Source organism: Lissotriton vulgaris, chromosome 2_1, assembly GCF_964263255.1.
Source record: "Lissotriton vulgaris chromosome 2_1, aLisVul1.2, whole genome shotgun sequence".
Classification (NCBI taxonomy): domain Eukaryota; kingdom Metazoa; phylum Chordata; class Amphibia; order Caudata; family Salamandridae; genus Lissotriton; species Lissotriton vulgaris.
Genome location: NC_141687.1, coordinates 503,908,641 through 503,921,919, shown reverse-complemented (window position 1 = coordinate 503,921,919; position 13,279 = coordinate 503,908,641). Strand labels below are relative to the sequence as shown.

General features: G+C 47.5%; 1 protein-coding gene across 1 annotated transcript in view; it reads left to right on the top strand.

Annotated features, from left to right (window-relative positions):
* DNAH7 (dynein axonemal heavy chain 7) overlaps positions 1-13,279 on the top strand; it is a 1,812,153-nt gene that overhangs the window by 1,552,301 nt on the left and 246,573 nt on the right. The gene's annotated exons all lie outside the window — the stretch shown is intronic.

Below are 13,279 nucleotides of genomic sequence, written 5' to 3'. Positions count from 1 at the left end.
TGGATCGTATGGTTCCACATCCGACGTGCAGGGACTATTTTTTTCATGCGTCACTCCATCGGTGTACATCGTTTTCTGCCTCTCTTCTCCATCACCACTGCCCCACTTCTTTTTTTCTGTCAACTTTTTCAAGGACCTGGGGCCAGCACGCTGCAACTAGTTGCTGATTTGTCCTGCACCATGCCACCTCCTCCCTACATCCAATGTACGATCTCCACATTTTCTGTTTACATTTTTAGGTCGAGCCTAGGCAGCATGCATGCGCTATCTGCAAGACCTGCAGTATTCACTGTACGGAGTGTAATCCCACCTGCTGCTTGCCATTGGTTCACTCCTGCGTCAGTCTTATTTCCTGGCTCCCTATTGGTTGGTGCTCCCAAAACATAATTTTCGTTTTTAGTCCCTCAGCACTGACAAATTACAGTTTCCTTGCACTGTAGGTGCTGATGTGGTTGTTTGTGGACAACTTATTTATTCCCTTGGTGCCCCCTTCAGGGGCCTCCATGCACATAGGTTTTATGTTTACTTGCACCATGCTTTGTTTCTACACAGCACCCGCTTTTAGTTTAGAAAAACAAAAACAAACATCACATGCTTCTGAGTTGGGGCTCCGGAGAACACATGGAAGACTAGTTGTTTAATAGCTCAGCACTGGGTTTGGTTGTGGTTTCTGGAACAGGGAAATGCCATCTTGGTCACATTTAACTGTAAACAAAGGCTGCGTTGCTCCTGCAAACACATAAACACTCCCGTGGCATGCAAGGGAAAGGGCGAGGAGGCTACAGGGTGAGACGCTGCAGACTACGGCTCACAACATCGCACCCACGCACCGCAGGGTGTCTGCTTCCCCCCCCTCTCTGCATCCACTTAGAAGTAATCTCTTGATGTTTGATTCGCTTTTAAACAGAACAGCAAGGCAAGTTTACTATTGTTGCGTCACTCTACATGCTGACTAAAAAAGGATAATATCTTGCCAGTCGGAGTGCGGTATACAGTTCACATGTGCTCAGCTGCAGACACAGCCCTGTCCACGAGGGACTTGGAGATGCGATACATTCCTTCTGAGACTGTGTTCAGAAAAGTATTCTGCCTTGTGCAGGAATAGGTTTTTCTGGTTTCACAAGAGACTGAGAAGACTCAACATCTTTGGTCCCTTGTGGTCTGCAGTGGTTAATCACCCTTAACTTCAGGGCAAAGGTTGTCGGGCCGGCCACCTCCAAACAAACCTAACTTCTGGCAATCTAGGCTTGTTATTTGCCCTAGAATACTCTTTCCTCTTTAAAGTCTTCAAAGTCCTCGACTGAAACTCAGGAAGCTCCTGAGTTTCAGTCAAGGACTTTGAAGACGAAAGAGTACTTTTGCCCTGAAGTTAAGGGTGATTAACCACAGCAGACCCTGAGCGATCAACGCTGGAGATTTGCAGGCACGCTGTGCCACTGACTAAATCCACCAGCAGATATGAAGTGCTACTTTATGATTCATGTCAACCTTCTATAATTTGCCAAGCTGCTGTGCTGACCTAGCCATTAATTTGGTATCAGGGTGGAGCCTTATATGAGGCCACACACAGACTCTTTATAGTCCTGAAGAAGAATCACCCCCTCCCCCCACACACCCCCCATTGACGATAACATTAACGCATTATTATCCAGGGGTTAAAATGTCAACGTATACTATCAAGTATTAATGATCTCCCACAATAATTGAGAATAACTAGACTCTTTGCTAGTTGTGTTGAATCACTTTTTTATATATACCTCACACTGTGTTTAAACGTGTGTCTTGAATATATGTTCATTCGTCATGTATATATTGTGCTGTGATATGTAAATACATCTCTTGTTTTCACTTCACATCACCAATGCAAGTGTAATTGTATAATGTATATCTGTGTGCGCATATATTTGTTCTGTTCTCAATTTTGAGCACATAATTTCCAGCAATTTGCTATAAAATCAAATACTGACTGAGAAGTACATAGGTTTCTTTTGTTTGAACCTAATTTGGATATTTCTCATTCAATGCTAGTCTCATCTTGATAGAGGGACCAATTGCACGAATAAGTTACACGCTTTGTAAAGCTAATAGGTGGCAAAAACACTGTTCACTTATTGGCCCTAAGCAATTGATTTGGAAATCTCCTGACTTTGCTATTTTGGCCTATATTTTTTACCAGACTCTATTCCACTTGCAAATATTCAGAGCTTTTTATCACCCAGTGGATGGGCCAAAATCAGTTAAAGCTGAACCCCGGAAAGACGGAGCTCCTCCTTCCTGGTAGGAGCGCTACCTTCTGGGGGCCCCAATTCTGGCCGGCGGACCTAGGCCCCTCTCCCACTCCTGTAGCCTCGGTGAAGAGCCTGGGGTTCACCATCGATTCCGCCTTATCCCTAGGGCCGCAGGTAGGGACCGTGGTCTCATCCTGTATCTACCAACTGCGCAGGATCAGGAAAGTGTCATACCTCTTCACACCCGATGCCCTCCTGCAGGTTATCATGGCCCTCGTCCTCTCCCGCCTAGATTTTTCTAACTCGATCTACCACGGTCTGCCCAAAACATCGACGGCAAGACTGCAAGTGGTCCAAAATCAGGCAGCGAGATTGGCCTTAGGGATTCCGAAGTGGCAATCTGCCAGGCCCCTTCTTGTCAAACTCCACTGGCTCCCAGTCATCTCCAGGGCAGCTTTTAAGACCAGCTGCCTTATCTTTAAGTCATTAGCTGGCCCCTGCCCTGCTTTCATCAAATCCCTCATCAGACCCTATTGCTCATCCCGCAATCTGAGATCCTCACACCTCCATCTCTTGACTGTTCCCCCCTATTAGCTTTGTAGATCTGGCGGCCGGAGATTTGCTTACCTGGCCCCCAAGCTTTGGAACTCCTTCCCCCTCTCTCTTAAAACTTCTAACTCTCTAACTCTTTTTCGTAAGTCTTTAAAAACTTGGCTCTTCCCCCAATCTGGCTAGTCTTTCTGTCCCCTCTACTTCCAACCAGCGCCAGGAAACCCTTGGTGTCAGTGCGCTCTATAAGCACCCCTTACGATACGATACGATACGAGGTGTAGAATGTTATGAAAAACGTATAATAAACTTAGCTGAACATGAATACTTGTGTTTCTTCTGTAAATTAGTTTTTTAAAGGCTCAGTCATACGTGGTGAGCTCAATATGCTCCAGAGGCTTGTGAGGTATTCTCTGTATCAGAACCAGCATCCACGATTCCTTCTATTTGTAACTTTGATCTATTAACTTGTGAGTAACTTAGTCAGATGGTAAATACTGTCTCATTTGGTTCCTCTCTTGACCCTCTTGTAATATGGTGATCTGGTTCTTCGTATCTACTGTAATCTTAATTGGAAATTAGCTGTAAACCTATCCTTAAGGTGTATGTGGCTGATGCTTCAAAAAAAGCAATGTTTTTTCTGTTGTTGAAAACACAACAGTAGAAACCTCTTTATGAGCAACTATTGACATATCTCACACTTACTGTTTCCAATTACAATACTGGAAAACACTATCAAAAGGCAGCTTTTGATTTTTATTTCGGATTGCCTTAGAACCGTAGTAGATCAAGGCCTGTTGTAGGCCTAAATGCTGCGTGATTTACCTGTAGCATTCAATATAGTGTCTTCAGAAGAACAGCTGCTTGTGACGTTATTAAAAGCTGGAGTACAAGATATGGCTTTGAATTTGGTTAAGTCTTATCTTCATGATAGATGGCAGGCTATCTACATTGCTCTCTTTCATTCAGATTTTAATACTTTAACAGAGAGAGTTCCATGGGGTTCCTTTAAAGGCCCACTCTTCTGTGGCTATTGTAGCTGCTAGCCCAATTAGTTCTCACTTTTGGTTTAAATTTATAAAATATGAGGGTGACAGACTCTGTCTGAGAATTCTGTAGTTTTCTCGAAGATAAGACTTAGTCCAATTCAAAGTCATAACTTGTACTCTAGCTTTCGTTAACCTCACAAGTAGCTGCTCATAGGAAACTATTGAACACTGATGATAATTTTTTTTTAAACTTTATTTTTCAATTTGCATTATACATGAACAAATCGGCATCACTATAGCGTATATAGGCATATCGTTGACATTATCAATGGCACGTAGAACATGGTCGCATTCGGGGAATTCTACCTTATACAACTCAAGAATGCTTGTGGTGGCTGGCAGAACTCCTCGAAATTCAAACTTATTAAGACTGAGGTTTTGATTATATCTTGATGTGACTGTCCACAGGATGTTCCCCTGGGTTTCTGACCCACATCAATGGGTCTTGTTCCAGCTCTGGTACCTAAGGTCCAAAACACATGTTTTGAGTTAAATTTGGACTACAGGTTAAACAGCCAGGTTAATTAATTGTCTGCCATCTCATTCATGAGACTCTTTCACAAAAAAATTGCCCAGACTTCTGCAACTCTCTGTTTGTTAGTTCATCTATTGAGTTGATTAACAATCTACAACATATTTAAAATGCTTGAAATGCTTGCCGACAATAGCTTTGCCTTTCTTCATCATCTAGTCCATTTAACGCCCCTTCATCATCTATTCCATTTAATACCTTTCATTGGCTGCCTCTTACTACAAGTTACCTTCAAGTTGCTCTGTTTAGATTGTCATGCCTGTCAGTCTTTGGCCCTCATTATCTCCAACAAAATGTCAGAGATTTCCAAGATGTTAACACTACGCTGCTCTCGGGATGAGGTGACTTTTTGAGATCCTTTTTAAAAGACAAAAGATCCTGTTTGCATCTTAGGGACATCGGTAAGGAATTCCATAGTTTGGCGGCCGCAAAGCTGAAAGAGCGGTCGCCCATCCTCACCCTTTTTATCCTGGGGACTGTAACCAGGAATGCCGAGGAAGATCTCAAAGGTCTGGCGGTAGAGTACCAGGAGAATAGATCTTGTAACATCACTGGACCCAACCCGTGCAGAGCTCTGAAAACCAGACAAGAAGATTTATAGGAGATCCGTTTTTGGACGGGGAGCCAATGAAGATCCGAGAGCGCAAGAGAGGAAGAAGCAGACCGCGGTCATGAAAGGGCCAATTTGGCTGCCATATTCTGCACCCGTTGCAGCTTCGCGACCAGGGTATTGGGGGCCCCCAGAAGCAGTGCGTTAAAGTAGTCTAATCTACTGAGGATGATACTACGCACTGCTTCCGTCCTTACCGCGGGGGGAAATAACGGAAGAATTTTCCGTAACATGCGAAGTAGTAGCATGCAAGTCGCCGTGGTTTTATTAACGAAGGCTTCCAGCTGGAGGCTAGGCCCGAACAGGACGCCTAGGTTGCGGGCGGATTCTGCCGCCGCTACGGTGCCTAGAGTAGAAAAAGGCCAGAACCTCTCCGGTAGAGGACGGGGCAATTGGTCCAGTGAGCAATGGAGAACTTCGGTCTTTGCTCCGTTGAACTCGAGCGAATTCTGATGCAACCAGTCCGCCGTTACAGTCATGCAACGATGAAAGGATTCCATGGAAACCGCTTCCCTGCCCTCAAAGGAAAAAATAAGTTGAGTGTCATCAGCATAATTGATAACAGAGATGCCAAATGACTTGATCAAACTTATTAGAGGGCGAAGATATAAATTAGAAAGAATCGGGCTGATTGCCGAGCCCTGCGGCACACCCTGATTTACATCTTTTACGGCTGATCGGAAAGGCGGCAGGGCCACAGATTGCTGCCTGTTACAAAGGTATGAGGCCAGACAGTCCAGGGCCAGGCTGGTCACCCCGGACTCCCGGAGCCTGCCCAGTAACACCGCATGGTCAACCGTATCGAACATGGCCGACATGTCAAGCAGCACCAGAAATGCTGCTCCTCTCATGTCGACACGCGAACGCAGGTCGTCCAGAACGGCCACCAAGGCAGACTCCGTTCCGTGGGCTGGCCTAAATCCAAACTGGGCCACGTCCAAAAGATCGTTAGTTTCAAGGAAGCTGGACAGGACCCTAGTGACCAATTTCTCTAAGATCTTTATCGAGAAAGGCAAGAGCGAAATGGGCCTATAGTTGGCTGGGCACAGTGGGTCCAAGGTGGCCTTCTTTAGCAGAGGAGTAACCACTGCCAATTTCCAGCTATCGGGGACCGTGGCGTGGCAAGGGACTGGCAGCAGATGGAATGGAGCGGCGGAAAGAGCTCCCCCTGAAACAACTTCCAAAACTTATGTGGCAATGGGTCTAAAGGGGAACCAGATGAGACGCTGTTAGCCAGTAGGCAGAAGTCCTCCAAAGAAGGAGTAGGAAAGCAGGTCAGCCGAGGCTGTACTGCTTCCTCCTCAAGGGCCTCCCGAGACGTTATACTGACTGGTTCCACAGAACAAGGGGCGAGGGGGCTGGTCAGATTGGAGGCCGAGAGTCCGTTCAGGATGGTTTTTATTTTATCCTCAAATGCCAAGGCTAAGGAGTCACGTAGCTCCTGAGACGCCGGGATGGTGGATGAAGCACAGACAGGATTAGAGAGGTCCTTGACTAATTTAAATAGGGTTTGAGACTTATTACCTGCTTTAGCCAAGGTGTCCTCTAGGAACTTGGCTTTAGCCGCCCTTATCTGAACTTTATAGTCCTGGAGGGATTTTTTATAGATCAGCTTATCTGCTTCCAGATAGTGCCTCCTCCAGACTCGCTCTGCCTGTTTACAGCGAAGTCGTTGCTGGGGCAGATCACTAGAGAACCAAGGAGTGGCTTTTAGCGGCTTATCTTTCACCCTGCGCAGTGGAATCACCTTATCAAGTGACTCAAGGATGTGCTGGCAGAGAGTGGAGTAGCTTTCCTCCACATTCAGACCCAAGGAAAAGACCCCAGGCAGTAACGTGGGTAAGTTAGAGCCCTTCAAAAGCCAAGACCATTGCCTACTAAGTTAAGGCCTGCCCGGGACGCTATTACTCAGCAGACCAGCTGGTAAAAAGATGGAAAAATGGATCAATGCATGATCTGTCCAGCATTGAGCCGCTACCTCCTTAATCGAGACTAGCGATTCAGCCGCAAAGATCATATCCAGAGTGTGACCTTTTGCATGAATAGAGGCGGACAAAAGCTGCGTGAAATGAAGATTATTGCATGCTTGACAGAGTTCCCGATATGCGAGATCATAAGGAGCACCGGGCCATAAATTAAAATCGCCCAAGACTAAAAACCTGGCATGAGAGTTAGATAGGTCGTAAATCAGGTCTATCAGATCTTGAAGAGATGATGTCACACTGACAGGAGGACGATAACAAAGTAACCCCGCAGCCAGTGTTCCACTCTGATCTTTCAGAGAAAAACCCATGAGCTCAAAGCCCATGACCGGTTTAACTTCAAGATATGAGAGCGTTAGTGAGTCCTTAAAAATAAAGCCCACTCCACCGCCCCTCCCAGTGCCTCGCGGGATGTGCCTGATAGAGTAACCCGACGGGCACGCCCAGCCGTGCTCCACACTACTCTCCGCTCTAGTCCAAGTTTCAGTCAGAAACAGAATATCCAACTGCAATGATTCAATAAGAAGGGCCATCTCTGCATGATGTTTGCAGAGCGAATGGACATTAAGTAGTCCGCAGTTTACACTCACCAGAGGGGCCGCCGGGAAGACCGGTTGTTTACCCGTACTAGGGTATTGATTTACCAGGCAAAGTTCTTCCCTGGAGTAAACCAGGCGAGTTGGAGCAGCATTTCCAGCGCAGAGCGCGTCCGGAGTGCGAACGGGCGCAAACAGGCTTACCTCTGGCGCACCTCCGGCGTGCCCGCTGCGCGCCCACGCTGCGCGCTTGTCTGTGCATCTCCTTATATAGTGCGCCGCGCGGGAGTCCTGCGAGTGAAGCCACTGGACCCACTCAAAGTCTAAAGTCGGCCCGAGTCAAAGCTCACCCACCTAAGATGGCGGCCAAAACACCGCAAGCACTTCCCAAAGAAGCCCTAAGATCTGACTAAGCCCCGCAAATGCGGGTGGGACAACGATTACAGTGCAAGTAAGTGCCTGACTGTATCCCCCCCATGCTGGATAAAGCCCCCCTCCCACCTACAGTCACAAAATGATGCATTCGCTCCCCAAAATAGCAACTCAATCCCGCAATAGCGTAATGCCCACATGTGGGGGCCACTAGGGGCTCCTACCGTGCCCCCTCCACCTCCTTATTTCACCCGTCTGCCCACCCACTATACTAAGCAGGTAGCATTAATGGGATGGAGGCGAGGTCCCGGACAGTATACACGTTTTAACAACCAAGTAACAGTAGTTATACATCACCAACTCTAGACAGTCCACAAAAGTCTCTTTGCCTTGTCTCTGCGTCGTGATGAACACCACCTGGACATGGTATCAATCCGGATCAGACAGTGGCGACTGGAACCGGGAACGCCGGCGCGATGCACTTTCCTGGGATGAGGCCTTACGGTCCCGCTTGAGATACTCTTCTACCTGGTGAGGGGAAGTGAAGAAGTGCTGTTTCCCCCCGGTGATGGATCCTCAGCTTAGCAGGATAAAACATAGCATACTTTATTTCCTGTGCTCGCAGCTTTTTCTTCGAACTTACGCCGGGACTCCTGCACATTCTGAGTAAAGTCAGGATAGAAGGCCAAAGTAATGTTCTCGTATCGTACTTCGCCCTTCTCTCGAGCCAAGCGCAAGACAGTGTCCCTGTCCCTGTTGTTCAAATCGAGACGTGGTCCTCTCCACGCTCCGGCGGGACTAGCAGGTGTGCCCCCGTATCCCTTCACACACTCACAAGCGCAGTCTCCGGTCTCAATGTACGCTCTTAATATATGCACCGCTTCTGCCCCACGAGCGTGTGTGAAGGCAGTCGGCAGGGCCAATATTATCGCAGATGTCCACGTCTCCCCCAGGTGCCCGCGCTCCTCACCGCTTCAGGCTCCGGGGTCGCGACCCACTCCTCACTCTTCTGTCCGCCGCGGCCCGGTCCCGACCGCGCTCCTAAAGGCCCAGCGTGTCCGCCACCCAGCAGCCGCCGCAGGGCCTCCCTGGTGCATAGTCAGCATGTCCGCGGCTCGGCCGCAAGCCGCTCCGTCCGGCAGCTGCACTGTCTCAGGGGAAATCAGCACACCACGGCCTGCACAGCTGCGGCCTCACTCAGCCGCCACAGCCGCCCTTCTCCCGCTGGACACTTTCTTGCTGCGCCGCGGCCGATCTCCGCCGCCCGTTCCTCAGGACAGCGGCCGCCTCACTGCTTAAAACGCATATAGCCAGAACCAGCTCGGTGTCAGTCGTCCAGAGCTGCAGGTTGCGAGCCACTTGGGGATGATGCAGGAATTACTGTCCGGCTCTGCTAGAGCCCACAAAAGATCGGCCATTATGGTCAAGCGCCACCTAGCGCCCCCCTTCTCATCAAGCTTGAGGTCATTATCCCTTGTCGGAACTACTGGAACAGAACCCGAGTGCGAGGCATTGACTTACCATTACTAAGGATTGTTGACTCTGTCCTCCAGAGAGCTTTAGGCTACAAAAAGCTCAAGCCCCCAGCATCTCCTGCTACTAAGATCTTCATCTCCACCACATCCTCTACACCGTGGGCCTGCACCCTTGGTGAGCTGCTCTAGGACCTCTTGCGACTCCTGGGCCTTCGACCTGTAGGTCCTTTTGAGGGTCTTCTTTGGCTTCAGTAGGCTCCCCTGCTTGCTAAGGCGCTGCATATGGTGAGTCTCCTGGACCTTGCTGGTCCCTACACTGCACCTTCTTTGTTTACCACGTCTGTTGCTGCTGCTAAGGCTTGTTGGTGCTCCTGTTGGACACCAACCTCCTAGTTCTCGACTTCCAACATGGGACAGGTGGTGAACGGCTCCTGGTCTTCCACAGCATTGCCTGGTCCTCACAGCTGCAGCGACAAGGTCGCTGTCCAGTCTCCTGCATCTTCCGTCATCGATGGTCATTGGTCTCCTGTGCCTCCTGGTCACTCCAAAGTGGCATAGACTGTGTCCCCTCTGCTTGCAGGTACTTCTATTCAAGAATCCATCCTTGAGTTACATCGGACTCTTTCACCTTCTTCACCAGTGCTGTCTTCACTGAAGTCCTCCATTGTGGTCTACAGCGTTTTCTGACGTCACTTCGCTCCTATGCACCCAGCTTCCCTGGTGTAGGTATTCTGGTTCCTGGGGAATCCATGGGTGGGGTGAATGTCCAACCTATCATCTTTAACAGGGTTTCTTCGGGGTCCAGGGTCCTTTTTCTTCAAACCTGCAACCGCGACTTCCCCATTGAGTACACAGGTGTGTTTCCCCTTGGCACACAACCTCTGTGGGTTTTTCCTTGACTTACCTTGGGTGGTTCCTTGGGTCCCCAACTCGTCGGAGTCTTCTGGGTCAAGTCTCAACTTCGGTTGCAGTTCCAATTCCACTTATTCAGTATATGGTTTGGGTCTCCCCCTGGAGACAACTGTATTTGTGCTTACCTGTTTTCTATTGAAATAATGTGTGAATTGTGTTAATATATCTGGGTAGGAGATATACCAGTATGTAACTGAGCGTGTATAATAAATATAACTATTTTTTAAAACTACACTGTGTGGTTCTTTTTTGTTTAACCTACACTAGATGATTAGATCTGGTGAAACAAGCTGCATAAAACTTCTGAACTAAGCCTGAAGTCTGCTCTCCACGGTTAGTGCTTTCTATGGTTGTCTAAGACCACTAAAATTGCCATAAGGGTAGTCTGGATTAGTGCAAGGTGCTTCACTTAAATACTTGTGCACTGTATACTAAGGCAACCTCCTACATTGGAGGCAGCATCGGGATTTAAGCCTGCACTGTTTTACCAGCTAATCTAGGTGCAGATCAAATGAAAAAACAACACTAGCATTAAGCACATAGTGGTCTTGCATTTCAGACATGTAGTAACCCCACCACAAAGCACAATCTTAGAGCTGCTTATGCTGGATGACCTCCAGAATCCTGGTAGGTCAAAAGAGCAGGACAAAGTGAATGAGGATGCTCCAGAAGTTGGGTCAGGAAGGTTTGCCCGTAGTGACCTTAATTCTGAGCATGATAAGGAGGAGTCTGATGACTCCACCCTGGTAAACTCTGATCCCTCAGGGAAAAGTACTGATAGTACAGAGGGACCTGGGTCATTCTTTCAGGCTCGAGGTCCTTCTAATAACCCTTACTGGCTGCCATAGACCGAGTGGTCACACATGCCCACCCAAGCAATGCCACGATCTCCAAGTGTGACCGGCGTTCCACTTCACCCCACCGGGAATCTTCCAGCTCATTTCCCAGCAGACAGGCATGCCAAAGTCAAACCCATCTCTGCCTATTCACGCTCTGACTGCTCTCGGCACCAGCTACAATGCCGATGCAGGCTCCCAGCCTACAGCCACTCGATTTTAAACCAGTGACCAGCTACTGATGCTTAACATAAGGGATAAGCACTGCACAGGTCCAACTCTCTCTTCTGTTTCCTCATCCAAAGTTTACGCCTGTCTAAAAGCATGTTGTTACTGTCTGATCTATCAAGAACAGATTTCAGACCTACTGAAAACTCCCACTCCCACACTTCGGGTCTCACCTACTGCTGTACCCTTATTAACACTCGCTCATTAGTTAAAAATGCACTAGAATGTTTAGTTTTCTTGGAGTCTCAAGTAATAGATATCACCTTCATAACTGAGACCCGGGCCGAAGCTGGTTCTGGCCTGAATTTGCTTTAGCTGTGCCTACTGACTACCCCTCTTTTAATAATGATTGAGTGGGAAAAAGAGTAGGGAGATTAGCCATTACCTATTGCAGCTCATTCAGATCCTCATTTATTGAACTCGAAGATTCTCAAGAACCGGAAGCTCTGTTGTTTAAAATAGAGCTCTCCAAGCACTAGTCCTTTAACGGTTTCTTAGTCTATCGTTCCCCTGGCTCTAAGGCAGCTCCCATCCAATCTGTCTCAGCTAGTGGACACAAAAATCTACTCGGCAGATTTTACCTTACTCGGAGGTCTTAACCTCCACTTTGACAATCTCTCGAACAGCGACTCTGCACACTTTATTGATGTCATAATGATCATGAGTCTTGTACAACGAGTACAGAGACCCAGTCACATTACCGGCCATCAACTTGAGGCAAGTTTCTCTGACGATCCATTACTTCAGATCCTGCCTTCATTCCCTCTGGTCTGGAAAGACCATGTGGCAGTTATGTTTAATCTTATTCTGCCCGACAACACCCCAGTTATCACACAGCAATGGCCAACCCGGCCATCTGGCTCCTGTCAGAACAGTGATGTAGAACAACTAAATCTGACCCTAGCCCATTTCTTCCACCTTAGACAGTCTCAGCTGACATTGATAGTGCTACCAGAACCTATCACACCTGGATCAATTTGGCCCTGGACCTTATAACCCCATTGAAGAGCACCAACAGAAGTATATCCTCCCCTTCGAAACCGTAGTTCTCTGAAACCCTTTCACAAGTCAGAAACAATCTTGCCACAGGCTTGAAAGGAAATGGAGGGTCAAATATGATCCTTCAGACAAGGAACTCTATAAGTATGCCCTTGCTCTCTACAAAGAACGTTAAGGAAAAAACAACATATTACATGAATATGATTTTTGCCCCGAAGAGTTCATCCATATAACTTTTTTTGACAGTTAAAAAGTTATCCAAACCTTTTGATAACAAAAACAACCACTTCAGCCAGGAATTCTGCAATTCTCTAAAGACCCCCTTTTCTGAAAAAGTTAATGCAGTTTTCAACCATTTCTCCACTAAGCAGGCTCCCTCCGTGACTTCAAGAACAGTTCAGCCCACCGACTCAGGCGCAGTAGCCTCGGGTATAACCACATAACCCCCCAACATTGTTGTGACCTCTCCCAGTGAGCTACTATCAAAGAAAGATTCTGAGGCCCTGTCCTCCTTCTCTCTCTTTTCTCCATCACAAGTGTCATTCCTTATCTCTAAAATAAAAACTGGCTCTCCTTTGGATCCTTGTCTGCCCAAAATATTAATTCTAGCTCCGGATATCATCTCAAAGCATCTCACGAACATCTTTAATCAGATTCTCAGCTCTGGCTACTTCGGCTTCGTTATAAACTGGCATCAATCTTTCTCCTTCTCAAAAAGACCTAAGTTAGATGACTCCAACCCAAACAATTATATCTTGTCTTCCTCTTCCAGCAAAGATTATCGAGAAGGAAATTAACTCTCAGCTCACTACCTTCATTGACGAGAATCATCATCTTGGCATCTCTAAGTTCAGCTTTAGAAGCCTCCACAGAACCGAACTTGCCTTGATTCCGGCTACTGAGAAAATATCGACAAACAGTAAATCATGATATCCAACTTGGACGCCTGGCATCCATTGGCATCAAAGATC